The sequence below is a fragment of the Furipterus horrens genome, unplaced genomic scaffold (assembly GCF_987537825.1).
Source record: "Furipterus horrens unplaced genomic scaffold, mFurHor1.1.pri manual_scaffold_17, whole genome shotgun sequence".
NCBI classification, from domain to species: domain Eukaryota; kingdom Metazoa; phylum Chordata; class Mammalia; order Chiroptera; family Furipteridae; genus Furipterus; species Furipterus horrens.
In genome coordinates this window covers 73446404-73465954 of record NW_028327187.1, presented here as the reverse complement: position 1 = coordinate 73465954, position 19551 = coordinate 73446404, and the positions used below count along the sequence as shown (strand labels likewise).

Sequence of the window (19551 nt, the reverse complement as noted above, 5' to 3'; positions counted from 1 at the left end):
GTCTTTAAACTTTGCCATTTTAATCCTGTTGTGTCTTGGTGTAGGCCTCTTTGGGTTCATCTTGATTGGGACTCTTTGTGATTTCAGAACCTGCAAGGCTCTCTCCTTCACCGAATTAGGGTAGTTTTCTGTCATGATCTCTTCAAATAAGCTTTATATTTCTTGTTCCTTTTCCTCTTCTTCTGGTATCCCTATGATGTTAATATTGTTCTCTTTCATATTGTTCCAGAGCTCTATTAGATTATTCTAATTCTTTTTTGGTCTTTTTTCATTTTGTTGCTCTGACTAGGTGTTTTTTTCCACCTTGTCTTCCAAATGACTGATTAAATCCGCTGATTTGTCTATGCTGCTTTTAATTCCTTCTAGTGTATTATTCATTTCCAATATTGAATTCTTGATCTGCACTCAGGAAACTATAGGACACCGAAGAATGAAATTGAGGAAATACAAATAAGTGAAACATATAGCATATTCAGGGATTGGAAGAATTAACATTGTTAAAATGTCTATACTACCCATAGCAATCTATAGATTCAATGCAATTTACATTAATATACCAATGGCATATTTCACAGGTCTAGAACAAATATTTCAGAAACTTATATGGAACCAAAAAAAGACCCCAAATAACTGCAGAAATATCGAGAAAGAAAAACAAAGTTGGAGGGATTACAAAACCTGACATCAAACTACACTACAAAGCCACTGTAATCAAACAGCCTAGTAGTGGCATAAGAACAGACATACAGATTAATGGAACAGAAGAGAGAGCCCAGAAATAAACTCCCATCTATATGGTCAACTAATATTTGACAAAGAGGGAAGGAACATAAAATGGGGTGATAAGAGCCTCTTCAACAAATGGCATTGGGAGAACTGGACTGGTACAAGCAAAACAATGAAACCAAACCACCATCTTATACCATAAAGAATAAACTCAAAGTGGACAGAAGACTTAAAAATAAGTCATGATACCATAAGAGTCCTAGAGGAAAAAATAGACAGTAAAATTACAGATATCTCATGTAGCAACATTTTTACTGACCTGTCTCCTAAGGCAAGGGAAATAAAGGAAAAATAGACAAATGGGACTATATCAAATTAAAAATCTGCATAGCTAAAGAAACCATAAAAATAAAAAGGGAACTGAATATGGGAGAACATATTTGCCAGTGATTCATCAGACAAGCGTTTAATCTTCAAAATATATAAAGAACTCATAAGACTCAACGGCAGGAAGACAATCCAGTTAAATAATGGGCAAAGGATGTGAATAGACACTTCTCCAAGGAGGGCATACAGATGGCTCATAGACATATGAAAAAATGTTCAAAATCACTAACCATCAAAGAGATGAAAATTAAAACTACAGTGAGATATCATCTCACACCTGCTAAAATGGCTATCATTAATAAATCAGCCCTGGCTGGTGTGGCTCAGTGGATTGGGTGCTGGCCTGTGAATCAAAGTACTGATGGTTTGATTCCCAATCAGGGCACATGCCTGGGTTGTGAGCCAGGTCCCCAATTGTGGGTGCACATGAGGCAACCACACATTGATGTTTCTCTCCCTCTCTTCCTCACTTCCTTCCCCTTTCTCTAAAAATATATAAATAAAATCATTAAAAAATAAATCAACAAGCAACAAATGCTGGCAAGGCTGTGGAAGATAGGGAATCCCAGTGCACTGTTAGTGGGAATGCAGACTGGTGCAGCCACTGCAAAAAACAGTATGGAATTTCCTCAAAAAACTAAAAATGGAACTTCCTTTTGATCCAGTGATTCCACTGCTGGGAATATAGCTAAGAATTGCAAGACACAAATTCAAAAGAGTTTATGTACTCTAATGTTCATAGCGGTGCTATTTATTGTAAAATAGCCAAGATTTGGAAACAGCCTAAGTTACCACCAGTAGATGAATGATTAAAAAAACTGGCGTATGTCTATACAGTGGAATACTGTGCAGCAGAAACAAAGGAGGAATTGCTGCCTTTTGGGACAGCATGGATGGAACTGGAGACTATTATGTTAAGTGGAATAAGCCAGCCTGTAAAAGACAAATACCATATGATATCATTTATAAGAGGAATATAGTGAACAAAATAAACTAATGAGCAAATCGAGACAGAGGCATAGAAGCATGGAACAGACTGACAGCTGTAAGTGGGGAATGGGGAGTGGGGAGGTGAGGACTGATTGAAAGAAAGGGAAGGGATTAGTTAAAGTATATATGAAGGATTCATGGACATGCAAAACCGTTTAGGAATTGACTATGAAAGTGTGGGGTGGGTGGGGCAGAGAGTGTCAAAGGGAAAAAACTAGGACAACTGTAATGGCATAAGCAATCAAATATAAGCAAACAAACAAATAAATAAAGTTAAAAAATATGTGACAGTAATTTTATGAGGCCTACAAAGCTTGAAGTATTCATAATATGGCTTTGTGCAGAAGGGGTTTGCTGACCCCTGACCTTAAATATCTTCAGTTCAAGTAAATATTCCATGTGCTTATGAAAAGAATGTATATTCTGCAGTTGTTGAGTATGGTGTTTAATTAGGGTTCAATTTATTAATGTTATTCAGATGCTGTATATTCTTACTGATGTTTTTTTCTCCTTGTTCCACAAGTTACTGATAAAGATTTATTGAAATCTCTCACTATGATACTTTATTCATTTTTTTCTTATTATAGTTTTTTTTTTTATGTTGTTCTGGATTTATTTTTTATTTTTATTTTTTTAATATGCTTTATTGATTATGCTGTTACAGTTGTCCCAATTTCTTTTCCCTTTGTTCCCTTCCACCCAGTGATTGCCCTCCCTCCAGTTGCCCACCCCCTGTAGTCCATGCCCATTGGTTGCGGATATAGTTCTTCTCAACATCTTCCTGTCTACTCCACTCCCTCTTACTATGCCTCTTAATTCCTGTACCATCTCCCTACCTTTCCCCCTTCCCCCTCCCTGCTGACCTCCCCCCATAATGTTCCCCATACCTATAATTCTTTTCACACTCTTGTTGCCTACTTAGTTTTTCTTTGTTTTGGTTCCCTAGCTTCTGTTGGTTGTTGTGATACAGTTTTCATTTTAATGGTCATAGTTTTGGTCTTCTTTCTCCTAAACAAGTCCCTTTAACATTTCATATAACAGTGGTTTGGATCTGATGAACTCCTTCAGTTTTACTTTGTCCTGGAAGCACTTTCTCTGCCCTTCTATTCTGAATGACAGCTTTGCTGGATAGAGTAATTGTGGTTGTAGGTTTTTGCTTTTCATTACTTTGAATATTTCTTGCCAGTCCCTTCTTGCCTGCAGAGTTTCTTTTGAGAAATCAGCTGACAGTCTTAGTGGGACTCCTTTGTACGTAATTCTCTTTTTCCCTCTTGCTGCTTTTAAGATTCTCTCTTTTTCCTTAATTTTTGACATTTTAATTATAATGTGTCTTGGAGTGGTTCTCCCTGGGTCCAGTTTTTATGGAACTCTCTGTGCTTAATTTTTGACATTTTGATTATAATGTGTCTTGGAGTGGTTCTCCCTGAGTCCAGTTTTTATGGAACTCTCTGTGCTTCCTGGACCTGTAAGTCTATTTTCTTCCCCAAGTTAGGGAAGTTGTGCTTCATTATTTTTTCACATAATTTTTCCATTTCTAGTTCTTCTTCTTCACCTTCTGGTGATTCAGATATTGGCCTGCTTATAGCTGTCCGATAGGTTTCTGAGCCTGTCCTCATTTTCGTCACTTCTCATTTCCTCTTTCTGCACTGGTTGACTGTTTGTTCCTTCCCTACATTCTGATTTGTTAATTTGATCCCTGGTTTCCTTTCCCTCACCACTAGTTTCGTATGTGTTTTTGTTCATTTCAGCAGGACTAGCCTTCATTCCTTCCCTGTCTTGTTTAAGATCTGCTGTTAGGTCTGTAAGCACTTTTATAAGCAAAGCTTTGAACTGTGCCTCAGAAAGATTTCCTATCTGCTGCTTCATTAGATTAGAAATTTGCTGTCTGGTCAGCTGCATCACTGGGATCTCTATCATTATCTGTGCCATCCTGAACAGTTTTGTGTTTACCTTTGCTTCCTGGGCAAGGCTGTCAAACCTCCTATGCTATAGGGGGCAGAGCCCTGTGCACTCATCACAACTGGGTGTTTTCTGTGGGGGTGGGGGTCCAAGATAGATTCCTGCCGTTCAATCTCCACTGAGAGACTGGGAGCCTCCTCCTCTGTCCCCACCCCTACCAGGCCTCACAGTCCAAGGCAGTGGGGGTCTGCCTTCCCCTGCATGCTGACGGCTCTCGTCTGCAGCCGGGGGTGCTCCCCAGGTGCTTCTCACCTCCCCTTAAATACAGGTGCCTGTGCTTAGCGCTGTACTGCCACCATCACTGCTGCTGCCGAGGACAGTACAGCTTGACATCTACTCCCCGGCTTCACCCCTCCTACCTGTCCGGATGAGCACCACTTCTTTATAACTTCATACGTTGGACTTCCATTTATTTTCTGGAACTTATGGTTATTGCTGGTTTTGCGGTAGTTGTATTCCTTCTTAGTTGTGGAGGGAGACAGAGCATGTCAGTCTAGGCCTCCATCTTGTCTGGAAGTCTCCTGTATTTGTTTGCTTCTGTGTCCCAGGGAGAGCTGTCGCTCATACTAAGTTTAAGGGGTGGAGCCTTAGGGATTCGACAGTAACGGGCGACCTGTTTCACCACATTGTGGCTCTATATGCGTAGGAGGGGTCTGAGAAGGAACAATGCCCCTTGCCCAGCACTTGCCCCTTTTCCAGGCACTTCTCCTACTTCCGCACCGGACTGGCACCCCTCTAGCTCCTGCCCTTGCTGTGGTTCCTAGAGTAGATGGGTCTCCGGATGTTCTAGGTCCATGGCGGCCCTTTAAACAAGTGTACTCTGCTGAGAGACTGGCAGTTTCTGCCTCCGTCTCAACCCCCACTGGTCTGCATAGTTAAAAGCAATGAGGCTTGATTTTCCCCAGTGCCGGAACAGTGAGCTGCATGGTCTGGTGAGGAGCTGGGAGCACTCCCCAGGTGTCTCTCCTGACTTTTTAAAATGTGTAATTTTGCTTTCCACCGGCCTGCCATTGCTGTTGCTGCTACTGTTGCCGCTGCTGTTGCCGCTGCTGCCACAACCACACTGTGTCCTCTCTGCCCCTCCTACCTGTCTGGATGAGTATTTCTTCTTTATATTCTTGTTTGCTGGAATTCCATGCACTTTGGTTTTCTAGAACTTTTGGTTGTTTCTAGTTTGGAGGTTGTTGTATTCCTTCTTAGTTGTGGGGGTAGACACAGCATGTCTGTTTACGACTCCATCTTGGCCGGAAGTCCATTGTTCTTTATTGTAGTTTTGTCTAGTTTTTCTTCATTGTATACATTTCCTCATATCTTTTGAGAAAATATTAGGAGCATACATATTTAAATTTTTTATATCTTCCTGGTGAATGGAATCCTTTATCATTCTGAATTTTTTTATAACTAGTAATGATTTTTGTCTGATATTAATCACACCAGCTTTCTTTTGATTAATTTTTGATTGGTGTTCCTTTTTCCATCTTTTTATTTTCAACATGACTGCACTCTTATATTTTGATGGGTCTTGTAACAGGTAGTCTGATAATATGTGCCTTTAACCAGAGCATTTAATAAGCTTATGTATATATATAATTATATGCATATTTGATTATAAATACACATTATTATAGAATGATTTCTATTTGTTCTGTTTCCTTTATTGATTCTTAAGAGTTTTCTAGGCAAAGGGCTACTGATTTTGGGGGAACAGGATGTCTATGCAAGATAGAAAACATGGTGCACTGTGATACCTGAAAGGAAGACCATGTGATTTGAGGTTATGATAAGCATGAGCCTGATGTAAATATTGGGTTGGCCAAAAAGTCTGTTTAGTTTTTTCTGTATGATGGCTCTGGTAGTGCTTAGTTGTCTAACGTCATTCAAAACAATTTGTTAGATTGTATTATGATGCTGTCATATCAGCGTGCATTTAAAAAACATCAAAATTGGTGAATTTTTTGCAGCCATTTTAATATTGAAGATGAAAGAAAATACAGAACATTTTCAGCATGTTATGCTTTATTATTTCAAGAAAGGTAAAAAATGCAACTGAAGTGCAAAAAGTATATATTTGTGCAGTGTATGAAGAATGTATTGTGGCAGATAAAATATGTCAGAAGTGGTTTGTGAAGTTTCTTGGTACTATTGACATTTTTTCCAAACAGTTCTTTGCTACAGGGCTGTCTTCTGCATTGGAAGATGTTTAGCAGCTCCCCCTGGCCTCTGTCCACTAGAAGCCAATAGTGGGAGATAGCTGATATACTCAAAATATCCAAATCAATAAAGTTATTGGTAAAAATGAAAAATGTCTTTTATTTTATAGATAATACTAAATAGATTGACCCTGGCTGGTTTGGCTCAGTGGATTGAGCGTCGGCCTGCGAGCTGAGTGTCGCTGGTTCGATCTTCCAGTCAGGGCACATCAGAGAAGGAAAACTCTGACTCCAAAAAACCTCCGCTGCCTTGTGGCATACCTCTTCAGGGGAAAGGCTAAGGGAGTAAACCCCGACAGAAAATCCGGAGCCGGAGTCCCTAAGGCGGTTTGACGTTGTAGTCAACACCGGCAACTCCTGCGGCGCACCTGAAGCCAAGCTGTATTGACTCCGTCTTTCCCTTGGACCCTTCAGCTGCGAAGACAGGGGGGTCTGCTGCATGGGCAACAGCAGACCCTCCATATCACCCTGCCCAGGCTCTGTAGCTTCAGCTTCACTGGAGAGGACACTCCAGCGTCATCGCAAGATGTCGATTCAACACGGGAGGAGACAGATACCATGTCACTCCCGAGTCGGACTGCACAGCCATTCTCGGCAGTGCAGATAGACTCTTAAGAAGCTACACCATCGTCTCTCGAGACGGACGGCTGCCGACGACGACTAAATAGATTTGTTGGCCAACCCAATATAAAGCTTTAGAAGCAGTTAATTTTTACTTAGGTTAATAATTTTCTTAAGATTATTCTGAAGCCATTGAAGTATAGTGGTGGGGGAGTTGCTGACAAAATTAAGTTTTATAATATGATACTAAACATTGCTGCAATGTATAGAATGCATTTTAAGGAAACAAATGGATTCCAGGAAATCAGTTAGCACGGTATCAGATACAAGGTAGGTGTTTATTAAATATTTTCTATGTGAATGAAGCTTTAGCAGTGGTCAAGAGTAAGTTCATAACAGCTTACACTAAGATTTTGGTGGAACATGTAAAGAGCAATTAACTTTTACATAATGATTTGGAGGTAAAATTGGTAAGAACTTTAGATAGATTGATATGGGTGTCATCAGAAAGGGAGATGAGAAAAATGATTTCTAGGTTTCTGAATCTGAAGTTGGGTGGATGATGGTACCATTCACTGAGATAGGAAATAATGAAATAGTAATTTCTTTGGGGATAATTCTGGAACCTAGAGAAAATGAATTCAGTTGCATAGTTCAAATATAAAATAAAAGATATACAACAGAAATCTGGCTTTTATCACAATCCTCATCAATCTTGTTTTCTTCATTTAATCCTACAACAGCTAACTTTTAAATTGATGTGTTAGGTTTTTTTCATAGGTTTTAAGTGCAAATATCTTGTTGTTTTAGAGGTCTATCTCTGATTCTTATCGAGGTTGATTATATTTTTATACAACTATTATCCATTTGTCATATTCACTTGTGAATTGTCTACATCCTTTGCTCAATTTTTATATTTTTTCATCTCTTACAACTGTCTCATAGTAGCTAATTATATATCAAGAATGTTAATATTTTGTTTCCAAATTCCAGTCTGCTCCTTTCACTTTATTGGTGAGGTCATTTTATTACAGAGAAGTTTAGAATTAATGTGTACCTAAATCTCTTGGTCTTTCTTTTCATGACAAATGAGTTTCACGTTTACTTAGGCTGCTCTTTTCCACCTCAAAAGTACATTCTGCATTTGTTGTTTACATGTAATAGCATTATATTTCATTGTGCATAATGGGTCTCAGATTTTCTCTAAATGGATAGATATTTGTCCAGTGAAGTTTATTAAATAGTTCATAATCACCTCATTGATCATAAATTGCTTTTTTACCTACACTAAATTCCTATACACACATGGGTATGTTTCTGGGATCCTATGTTTAATTTCACTGATTATTTTTCTAATTTTACCTCAGTACTAAGCTTTACTTTCTTTAAAATTTGCTTTTTTAACTAATGCACAAGGGTCATTATCCAAAGGGTATAAAGTGGTATGTATTGAAAAGTAAATCTCCTTATTAACCCAAACAGCCACCTATTTCCACTTCTAGGAGGCAACAGCTGTTTCCAGAATTTTGGTGTATACACACATCAGCATGTAAATATTCTTGTACTGAAATGTTTTATTTTGTTAGATTTATGGTATGTTTTGTTATTTAGTAGGTCATATGCCTTCTTACAATTAAAAAAATAGTTGCAGGTATTTCCTTTTGAACTTTAAAATAAACTAGACAAGTTTTTATTTTAAGAAAATTGTGTTGGGACTTTTATTAGGATTACATTAAATTATAAATAAACTTGGGAACATTGGTATCTTTTACTTAGTTGGCTTTCCCCTGCCAGAAACAGGCTATACTACCATTTATTCAGATCTTCTTTTCAGCATAATTTTATTTAAACTTTTTTACTGAAGTATAATATACATAGAACATGCAAAAAAGTGTTTAGCTCAATGAATATTTTTCAAATGTACAAACCCATGTAACCACAATCTGGATCAGGAAATAGGAAACAAATATTCTGATCCATACCTTCCTGCCTTTTCTCAGTCACTGTCCATACTCCCCTCTCCAAAGGCAACTAATATCTTGATTTCTTTTACTACATATAGACAGAATAATACAGTATGTACTACTTTACATATGGCTTATTTCATTCAACAAAATATTTTTGAGATTCATTCATGTTTTTACACTAGCTATAGTTCATTAATTTCCAGTGATGTATAGTATTGCATTCTATAAATAAACCATAATTTATATATCCATTTTACTGTGATTGGAATTTGGGTTGTGTCTAGTTTTATGCTATGATGAGTAATTCTGTGGTAAAACAAGTGTACACTTTTTTTTCTGAACACGTCTTAATTTCTGTTGTTTGTATAACTAGGTGTCATAGGATATATCTATGTTCAACTTATTAGACTGACAAGGAGTTTCCAATGTATTTGCATCAATTTGCACATCCACCAGCAGTATACAAAAGTCCTATAGCTCTTCATCCTTTTCAGTATTTTTTGTGGTTATACTTTAAAAATTTAGCCTAAGAGATCACATAATCTTAACTCTCCTGTAACCCAGTGCCTGCCTTGTTTCCTCTTACCTTCATGTAATCATTCTTACATTCTCTCCTTAACTCTAAAGGTATAAACTAAACTGCAAAACTGTCATTCTTGGAGCATTTGAGATCTTGCTTCCAAGTGGAATTGTCAATTTGGCTTAAATAAACTCAAAAATTCTCAAAAAATATGCATGTTTTGGTATCTCATTGTAGTTCAAATTTGTATTTCCTTGATTCCTTATGAGTTTTATTATGGTTTCATTTGCTGTATATCAATTCAATGTTTTTAAAATTTTTTGAAATTTTAAAGTCTGTTCAAGCCATTTAGGTATTTTTCTGTTCAATTGCTTATAATTTTCTTATTGATTTGTTGCTCTTAATATTCCGAGTACTAGTCCACTGCCAGATATATATATTACATATATCTTCTTCAAACCTGTGGGGTTTGCCTTTTTACTCTTTTAATGTTTTTTTTAAATGTATTGAATTTATTGGGGTGACCATTGGTTAATAAAATTATATAAGTTTCAAGTGTGCAATTCTATAATACATCATATGTATATTGTTTTGTGTGTAAGTGATTGTTAGTCTTAACGTAATTTAATTGATCAGTCTTTCATTTCATGGTTAGTACACTTTTATTCCATTTAATAAATTTTGCCTACCACAATATCATAAACATATTGTTCTAAGTTATCTTCTAGAAGCTATAAATATCATACAGACACACATATATACACATATTGATGTACATATCAATATCGTCGTCGTCGTCGGCAGCCGTCCGTCTCGAGAGACGATGGTGTAGCTTCTTAAGAGTCTTATCTGCACCGCCGAGAATGGCTGTGCAGTCCGACTCGGGAGTGACACGGTATCTGTCTCCTCCCATGTTGAATCGACATCTTACGATGACGCTGAAGTGTCCTCTCCTGTGAAGCTGAAGCTACAGAGCCTGGGCAGGGTGATATGGAGGGTCTGCTGTTGCCCATGCAGCAGACCCCCCCTGTCTTCGCAGCTGAAGGGTCCAAGGGAAAGACGGAGTCAATACAGCTTGGCTTCAGGTGCGCCGCAGGAGTTGCCGGTGTTGACTACAACGTCAAACCGCCTTAGGGACTCCGGCTCCGGATTTTCTGTCGGGGTTTACTCCCTTAGCCTTTCCCCTGAAGAGGTATGCCACAAGGCAGCGGAGGTTTTTTGGAGTCAGAGTTTTCCTTCTCTGATGTGCCCTGACTGGAAGATCGAACCAGCGACACTCAGCTCGCAGGCCGACGCTCAATCCACTGAGCCAAACTAGCCAGGGGGACATATCAATATACATACTAAGATATATGAGGTATCAGAAAAAAGTCAAGTCATTGTTAATATAATGAGAACAGTTTGTGTGATATTGATATAACCTGGAAGCCAAAGAGACTGGCCTGGAATGTGCATGTGTTAACAATGACAATTTCACTGTACTAGTCAGTGGGGGTGTTAGATGCTGTAGAGTGAACATGTGTACTGTGTGGCTGTTGTATTCAAAATAACTGAGTGAGTAGAGCAACAATCTGCATGAAATTTTGCATTAAGCTTGAACGTTCCTCCACAGAAACTATTCAGATGATTCACAAGGCTGCAGCAATGGGCAACTGGTGATTGGCAGTTTCATCACAACAACATACCCACTGATGCATCACATTCCTTGACGAGTTATTTGGTGAACATAAAATTACCCTGGTGACTCAGCCCTGCTACAGCCCAGATTTGGCACTCTGCAACTTCTGGCTTTTCCCCAAACTAAACTCACTTTTGAAAGGGAAGATTTCAGACTGTCATTGAGATTTAGGAAAATATGATGGGGCAGCTAATGGTGACTGGGAGAACTGTGTGAGGTCCCAAGGTGCCTAGTTTGAAGAAGACTTAGGCACCAGTGTCCTATGTACAATATTTCTTCTTCTTTTTCTTTTCTTTTTTTTTTTTTTTAGTTTTTGCATATCTTTTTATTTTTTATTGTTTATTCTATTAGAGTTGTCCCAATTTTTACCCTTTTGCCCCCCTCAACACAGCCCACCCCTCTGGCCCACAGTCAACCCCCTCTTGTTGTCCATATCCATAGGTCATTCATATATATTCTTTGACTAATCCCTTTCCGTTACTTCCACCACTTTCCCCTCCCTTTTTCCCTCCTACATTCTATTTCATATTGCCACATTCTTGGTTCTATTTTTCTCATTAGTTTACCTTTTAAATTGGATTCCACTTATAAGTGAGGTCATATGGTATTTTTCTTTTGCCAACTGGCTTATTTTATTTAGTATAATAGTCTCCAGTTCCATCGATGCTGTCACAAAAGGTAGGAATTCCTTCTTTCATTCTGCTGCATAATATTCCATTGTGTAAATAAACCACATTTTTAAATTCACTAATTTACTGTTGGGCAGTTGGGGTGTTTCCAACACTTAGTTATTGTAAATAGTGCTGCTGTGAACATAGGGGTGAATAAATTATTTTGAATTGGTGTTTCAGTATTCTTAAGGCAGATTCTTCAGCACTGGAATCACTAGATGATAAGGCAGTTCCATTTTTAATTTTTCAAGAAATTTCATACCATTTCCACAGTGTCTGCACCAGTCTGCATTCCCACCACAGTGCACTAGAGTTCGCTTTTCTCCACATCCTCACAAGCACTTGCTGTTTGTTCATTTATTAATGATAGGAATTTTGGCAGTTGAGAGATGATATCTCATTGTGGTTTTAATTTTCATCTCTCTGATGACTAGTGATGTTGAGCATTTCTTCATATGTTTATGGGCCATTTGTATGTCCTTCTTGGAGAAGTGTGTATTCAGCTTTTATTTTGCCCATTATTAAACTGGGTTGTTTGTCTTCTTGGTGTTGAGTTGTATGAGTTATTCATATGTTTTGGAGATTAAACCCTTGTCCAATGTATCATTGGCAAATATGTTCTCCCATATAGTCATTCCCCTTTTGACTTCTTTTTAAATTTATTTTTTGGTTTTTCAATTACAGTTGTCTCATTTTTCCCCCATTGCTCTCCCCCACCCAGCCCACCCCTTCTCCCACAATCATATCCCTTCCCGTTGTCCATGTCCATGAGTCGTTTATACACATTCCTTGACTGAACCTTCCCTTACTTATCCCCCTTCTCTCCCTCCCTCCTCCCCCCTATTGACTGCTGTTCTGCTCTTTGTCTTATTTAATTCATTTGTTTATGTTCTTTAGTTTCCTGTATTAGCTGATATAATATGGTATTTTTCTTTCTTTGCCCGGCTTATTTCACTAAGCATAATTCTCTCTAGTTCCATCCATGTTGTCGCAAATGGCAGGAGTTCCTTCTTTCTTTCTGCTACATAGCATTCCATTGTGTAAATGTACCACAGGTTTTTGATCCACTCATCTACAGATGAGCACTTAGGCTGTTTCCAGCACTTAGCTATTGTAAACAGTGCTGCTATGAACATAGGGTGAATCAGTTCTTTTGAATTAGGGTTTTAGGATTTTTCAGGTATAATCCTAGCAGTGGAATCACTGGTTAAAAAGGCAGTTCCATTTTTACTTTCTTGAGGTAATTCCATACTGTTTTCCATTGTGGGGACAGCAGCTGGCATTCCCACCAACAGTGCACTGGGATTTCCGTTTCTCCACATCCTCGCCAGCACTTGTTGTTTGTTGATTTGTTGATGATGGCCATTCTGACTGGTGTAAATTGTTCTCATTGTGGTGTTTATTTGCATCTCTCTGATGGCTAGTGATGTTGAGCCTTTTTTCGTGTGTCTATGGACCTTCTGTATGTCCTCTTCGGAGAAGTGTTTGTTCAGGTCCTTTGGCCATTTTTTAATTCGGTTGTTTGTTTTCTTGATGTTGAGTCATATAAGCTCTTTATATATTTTGGAGATCAGTCCCCTGTCTGTGATATCATTGACAAATATGTTTTCCCATATGGATGGTTTCCTTTTCATCTTACTGATGTTTTCTTTTGCTGAGAAGAAACTCTTTAGTTTGATGTAGTCCCATTTGTTTATTTTTTCCTTTATTTCTGTGGCCTTAGGAGATGTCTCCGTGAAGATATTGTTACGAGGGATATCTGAAATTTTCCTGCCTATGTTTTCCTCTAGGACTTTTATGGTGTTATATAAGGCTTACATTTAAGTCTTTAATCCTCTTGAGTTTATTCTGGTGTGTGGTGTAAGTTGGCGGTCTAGTTTCATTTTTTTGCACGTCCCTGTCCAGTTCTCCCAGCACCATTTGTTAAAGAGGCTCTTCTCACTCCATTTTATGTTCCTTCCTCCTTTATCAAATATTAGTTGACCATAGAGGCCTGGGTTTATTTCTGGCTCTCTATTCTGTTCCACTGATCTATATGTCTGTTCTCATGCCAGTACCACACAGTTTTGATCACAGTGGCTTTGTAGTACTGTTTGATATCTGGTATTGTGATTCCTCCTGTTGTGTTCTTCTCTCTCAAGATTGCTTTTGCTATTTGGGGTCTTTTTTGATTCCATATGAATTTTTGGAGTATTTGTTCTAGGTCTGTGAAATATATCATTGGTATTTTAATAGGGATTGCATTGAATCTGTAAATTGCTTTGGGTAGTATGGCCATTTTGATGATGTTGATTCTTCCCATTCAAGAACATGGTATTTGCTTCCATTTATTTGTATCTTCTTTAATTTCTTTCTTCAATGTTACATAATTTTCAGAGTACAGGTCTTTTATCTCTTCGGTTAAGTTTACTCCTAGGTACTTTATTTTTCTTGTTGCTATAGTAACTGGTATTTTCTTTTTTTGTCTCTGTCTCTGATATTTTATTGTTGGTGTACAGAAATGCCTTAGATTTCTGTATGTTTATTTTGTACCCTGCTACTTTGCAAAATTCACTTATTATATGGAGTAGTCTTTTAGTGGAGTTTATAGTGTTTTCTATGTATACTATCATGTCATCTGCATATAATGATAGTTTTACTTCTTCTTCCCCACTTTGGATGCCTTTTATTTCTTTTTCTTGTCTGATTGCTGTGGCTAGGACTTCCAACACTGTGTTGAATAGGAGTGGAGAGAGTGGACAGCCTTGTCTAGTTCCTGATTTCAGGGGGAATGCTTCCAGTTTTTGTCCATTGAGTATGATGTTGGCTTCAGGCTTCTCATATATAGCCTTGATTATGTTAAGGTATGCTCCCTCTAGTCCCATTTTGCTGAGTGTTTTCATTATAAATGGGTGTTGTACTTTATCAAATGCTTTTTCTGCATTTATTGATATGATCATGTGATTTTTGTCTTTCATTCTGTTTAGGTGATGTATTATAATTATCGATTTGCGAATATTAAACCATCCTTGCATTCCTGGGATGAATCCCACTTGATCGTGGTGTATGATCTTTTGGATGTATTGCTGGATCCTGTTTGCCAATATTTTATTGAGGATTTTAGCATCTATGTTCATCAGTGATATTGGCCTGTAGTTTTCTTTCTTTCTTGTGTCATGACCTGGTTTTGGGATTAGGGTAATACCGGCTTCAGAGAAAGAGTTTGGGATTTTCCCCTCTTCTTGGACTTTTTGGAATAGTTTGAGGAGGGTAGGAGTTAGTTCTTTCCTAAATGTTTTGTAAAATTCGCCTGTGAAGCCATGCAGTCGACGGCTTTTGTGTGCAGGGAGATATTTTATTACTGTTTCAATTTCCTTCTTTGTTATTGGTCTGTTGAGACTTTCTAGTTCTTCTTGATTCAGTTTTGGAAGGTTATGTTTGTAGAAATTTGTCCATTTCTTCTAGGTTGTCAAATTTCTTGCCATACAGTTGTTTGTAGTAATTTTTTATACTCATTTGTATATCTGTGGTATCAGTCGTGATTTCTTGTTTTTCATTTCTGATTTTGTTTATTTGGGTCTTCTCTCTTTTTTTCTTGATGAGCCTGGCTAGAAGCTTGTCGATTTTGTTCATTTTTTCGAAGAACCATCTCCTAGTTTTGTTGATCTTTTGGATTGTTTGTTTAGTCTCTATGTCATTTAATTCTGCTCTAATCTTGATGATTTCCTTCCTTCTACGTGCCCTAGGCTTTGTTTTCTTGTTGTTCTAGTTCTTGTAGCTTTAGGGTTAGAATTTTTATTTGAGATTCTTTTATCTTTTTCAGATATGCCTGTATTGCTATGAACTTCCCTTTTAGGACTGATTTTGCTGTGTCCCAGAGGTTTTGGGCTGTTGTTTGTTCATTATCATTAGTTTCCATAAATTTCTTCATTTCTTCTCTGATGTCATTGTTAACCCATTTATTATTTAATAACATGTTATTCATTCTCCATGATTTTGGGTGTTTTTGATTTTTTTCTCTGAGGTTGATTTTTAGTTTCAAGGCATTGTGGACTGAAAAGATGCTTGATATGATTTCAATTTTCTTGAATTTGTTGAGGCTTGTTTTGTGTCCTATCAGGTGGTCTATCTTTGAAAATGTCCCATGTGCATTTTAAAAGAATGTATATTTTGCTTTTTTGGGGTGCAAAGTTGTATATATATCAGTTAAGTTCAGGCGGTTTAGTGTGTTGTTCAATGCATATATATTCTTAGTGTTTCTTTGCTTTGATGATCTGTCTATTGTTGATAATGGAGTGTTGAAGTCCCCTTCTATGAGTGTGTTGTTGTTGATATCCTTCTTGTGGTCTTCTAGTATTTGCTTTATGTACTTGGGTGCTCCTATGTTGGGTGCATATATGTTTATCAGTGTTATATCTTCTTGATGGATTTTTCCCTTAAGTGTTATGAAATGTCCTTCTTTTTCTCTTTTAATTGCCCTTTCTTTGAAAATCGCTTTGTCTGATATGAGGACAGCTACCCCAGCTTTTTTTTCAGGTCCTTTTGCTAGGAATATTTTTTTATATCCCTTTACTTTCAGTCTATGTAAATCTTTTGCTTTGAGGTGTGTTTCTAGTAGACAGCAAATATGTGGGTCCTATTTTCTTATCCATTCTGTTACCTATGTCTTTTAAATGGAGCATTTAATTTATTTACATTTAAGTTTATTATTGACCTGTATTTATTATTTCCCTTTGTACCTCTGTTCCTCTTCTCCTTTTTTTCTCCTTTTTTCTTACAACATTCCCTTTAGCATGTCTTGCAATGCTGGTTTGGTGGAGATGTATCCCTTTAGTCTTCCTTTTTCTGAGAAACTCCTTATTTCACCTTGTATTTTGATTGAGAGCCATGCTGGGTAGAGTATTCTTGGTTGTAGGCCTTTGTTTTTTAATGCTTGAAATATTTTTTGCCATTTTCTTTTGTCTTGTAGTGTTTCTGTTGAGAAATCAGTCAATGGCCTTATCAGAGCTCCCTTGTATGTTATTTGCTGTTTTTCTCTTGCTGCTTTCAGGATTCTCTCTTTGTCTTTGAATGTTGCCATTTTCATTATGATGCGCCTTAGAGTGGGATTTTTGGTGTTCCTCTTCATTGGAACTCTCTGTGCTTCCTGAACTTGCATCACTTTTTCTCTCATCAGGTTCGGAAAATTTTCTGTCAATGTTTTTCCTATCTGTTTTTCTATTTCTTCTTCCTCTTCTCCCTCTTTAATTCCAATGATTCTTATGTTGTTTTTTCTTATGCTATCCTGTAATTCCTTTACTTCTTCTTCGTACTTTTTCAATCTTTTTTCATTTTGCTTTATTGTCTGGGAATTTTTTTCTACATTATCTTCTAGCTCACTATTCCGATCCTCTGCTATGTTTAGCCTGCATTTGACTGATTCTACTATGTTTTTCAGTTCAGAGATTGAATTCTTCATTTCTTCCTGGTTTTTGTTAATAGTTTCTATGTCTTTTTTTATGCTGGTGTAGTTCTCTGCAAGTTCCCTGTAAGTTTCTTGGAGCTGTTGGTAACTTTCTTGCAGGTTGTCATAGTTGTTTTTGAGGTTGTCGAGTATATTGAGCTTCTTCACCACCATTGTTTTGAATTCCATGTCTCACATTTGGGCTATGTCTATTCCATATACCTCTCTTTCTGGGGATTCCTCTTTTTTTTCATTGAGGGGTTATTTCTGCATCTTACCATGTTGGATTCTTCTTTTTTGTTTTTGTTATTTGGATTTATCTGCTCTGCCTTCCCACATTTGTGATAGGGAGTTCTGTATGGGAGATCTGGGCGTTTCAGTGGTGCAGTCTCTTTGATCTCCTGAGCCTGATGTCCTCGGGGTACCCTTTATGTCATTTGTTTATGCTGTCTTGTTATATTTCAGATGCTCTTTGGTAGGACCTTCCTTCTCGCTAGTTGATTCAGAGTCACTCTATCCACTTTGTCTTGAGTTCTTTTGTGGAGATGCTGTTAAAAATATAAACACAAAGCCTAGGCAGCAGACCCACACCCTCAATAATATCCCCCACCCTCTATCCCACTATTGTCAGCCAACGAGCCTGTATTAATATAAATGTAGGGAGATTAAAGCTTTTATACTATAGGAAGAATAGATAAGAGTTGTTTTTAGGGAGGAAAAATATGATTTTTGAGAGAGGGGATGATAGATTAATAATAGTTGAGACTACACAAGACAGTAAGTAATATTTACATCGTATGTTAATCATGATAGAAAAAAGGAGTGAAGAATGCAGAATATAGTAAGAAAGTGGGATTTTATAGTATTTGATTTATATGGTAGTTATATTCTATTTATTTAGAGTGAAAGGGAAGCTAAACTAGATACACAAACAAATAAAAATTAAAGAGGAAGGATGATCAGGAGAGACGGTATGAAAAAAATTAGAGATGTAGGTTTTTTTTAAGGAAAGAAAGAAAAAAGAATTATAATTAAAATTAAATTTAGAATGAAAAATAAGAAATTAAAAAAAAATTTAAAGGAAAATAAAAATACAAATAAAAAGCTAAGAAATGGAAATTTTAAGAAATATATAAAAGGAATGCTTTTACTCAGTTCAGCCTTTGTGTGTCATCTTCTTTTTCTGCATCCACAGCTCTTCTAATGAGGCTGGCCAGAGGTTTCTGTTTCTTACAGCAGCTGTGTGCACCAGCAGTGGCTGGCACGGCGCTTTCCTTTAGTGCCTGTTGAAACCAGCTGAGGTGATTTTGTGCCGTATGCCCCCATGCGCGCACCCGGTGGTCGGAGAGCTAGCCTCAGGCCTGCCAAGCCACGCTCTGGGAGTTGGTCTCGCACCACATAGGACGGGGCCCCTACACTTGTGCACAGTGGATGTGAGCATCTGTGAGTTGCTGCCTCCCGCCGTTCCTGCACCTGCCTGGGATGCACAAGCAGAGTCTGAGTAAGTGGTCTGTGCTCCAGCCTGGCGACCTCTGGAGCTGGCCAGGGGTGTCTGCGCAGTGTCTTCTGAGTGTGCAGTGGGCCCTCCCTGTCCCCATTGCGGCACTGATCTTATGTCTGTTGGGGTGTGTCCGAGGGGACCTGGATGTGCCCTGCGCACCTGGGCCAATGAATGAGGGCACTTCCCTATGTGTGCCCGCATGACCCAAGGGGAGGGTTGGGGAGTGGGCGAGTGCACTTCTGCGCCTGAGCTCCTCAAGAATGTCCTATCACCACCAAACTTTCCACCCCTCTCTGCAGTTCACAAGAGAAGTATAAAGAAATTACGTTCTCACATGCGCAGCAGTACGCTGTTTCTTGTCTTTCAGCGCCAATCACACCTGGTCGAGTCCTGTCTCTGCCAGGCGGCAGAGATCTGGTCTCCTCTTGATTCCCTTCTGGGGAAGCCTGTGGTCGCCAAAAAGCCTTTGTGTACTTCCAGCCACAGCTCGGGTAGCCACCCCAGTCAGAAATTCCGTCTACCCCTTTTTTCTCCACTATCCTCACTAAACACGTTGTTCTCAGATGTTTTTTCTCTAATCCAGCAGTGCCAAGGCTTGACTTCTGCCACTGTCCAGCTGCTCACTGAGATGTTCTGTCTGCAATTAGTCGAATATACAGACACGTCTTGGGAGCCTGAAAGTGCAGCCTCCCCTCTCTCCTCCACCATCTTCCTCTTCCTGAATGAGAGTATTGAATCCCCCTTTTCATTTTGATGTTACTTCATTTAGCTGTGCGGGAACTTTAAAATTCGATGTAGTCCCATTTGTTTATTCTTTCTTTATTTCCCTTGCCCTAGGAGATATATCAGAAAAAATATTCCAGTGTGGAATGTGAAGTTTTACTGCCTATGTTTTCCTCTAGGACTTTTATGGTATCTTGACTTATATTTAAGTCATTTATCCATTTTGAGTTTATTCT

General features: G+C 38.2%; 1 protein-coding gene across 1 annotated transcript in view; it reads left to right on the top strand.

Moving 5' to 3' along the window:
- GABRA3 (gamma-aminobutyric acid type A receptor subunit alpha3) overlaps nt 1-19551 on the top strand; it is a 548803-nt gene that overhangs the window by 79750 nt on the left and 449502 nt on the right. The gene's annotated exons all lie outside the window — the stretch shown is intronic.